We start from the raw sequence: 1,111 nt of genomic DNA on the forward strand, positions 1-1,111 counted from the left end.
ACTGACATATCTACTGGCCACACAAGAAATTGTCCTAGATGCTAGAATGTTGAGTTGGAGAACTTTTAACAATACTTCTGGACAATTGCTTTAGAAACACCAAAATGCTCTATCAACCTAGCAAAAGAATCACCTAAAGCTAATCTCTATAAAGCAATGGCAACTTGCTTACCAACAAAAACATATCTAGATGGAATGTTTTTCAAATTTGGAGGGAATGCTATTTGCATTGACAGAGCAACAAGTTTGCAGATTGTTATGAACTACTCCTTAGAAACTTTAAAGAACTCTATCTACCTTGTTGGATAATAATAAAAAATGAACAATAAAACAATTAAGATGTTGCACAAAGCTGAGGAAGCATTGTATATCAATCATACACATTGGAGTAGGGAACTTTAAAACATTTATAAGTTTGTTAGAATTAACTTACAAACCCTCACAAGAAATGTAGTATATAAAATAAAAAATGTTTTTGGACCCAAACACATACTTTGATTACTCTAGATTCAAACTGTCACCAATAACTCATACAATTCAAATGGTGTACCTAAAGTGATTTTAAGAACATTCTCCTTGGTTATTGGTACCTACTAGTATTGAGAAATAAAATTTAACTTGGTGAATCAATGGCTTTTCCCTAAATAATTTAAAAGCTCGACAATGTAAGAAAGAGGGTATATATACAAAATAGTCATATCAATTAATGGATGATAATTAATATAAAAATGAATACTACCATTAGGTTTTATTACAAGATGAGATTTAAATGCTTAATGTTGCAAATGTGACTACGAATATCAAAAGTTATTTATTAGCTAATCCTTTTGGATATTCTTTCTTTACTGCCACGACGGCAAAAGGTCAATATTGCTAAACCTTTTTTCAATCTTTGCTTAAGTTAATTGAGAAATTGGTATTTGTGTGTGCACTTAACTAGATGAGTATAAGGACAGAATTCTTAAGTGCTATTAATTAAGCATATTTGACTTGGTTAAAAAAACTCATTTATTGGATTGCACTTGTTAGTATTGGGAACCCTCATGGTATTGAGTTTGGTCTTTCAATATTCGTCAAATGATACCTTACCATGTCTGCCAAACACCCTAGT

Source organism: Selaginella moellendorffii, unplaced genomic scaffold (genome assembly GCF_000143415.4).
Source record: "Selaginella moellendorffii unplaced genomic scaffold, v1.0 SELMOscaffold_36, whole genome shotgun sequence".
Taxonomy (NCBI): Eukaryota; Viridiplantae; Streptophyta; class Lycopodiopsida; order Selaginellales; family Selaginellaceae; genus Selaginella; species Selaginella moellendorffii.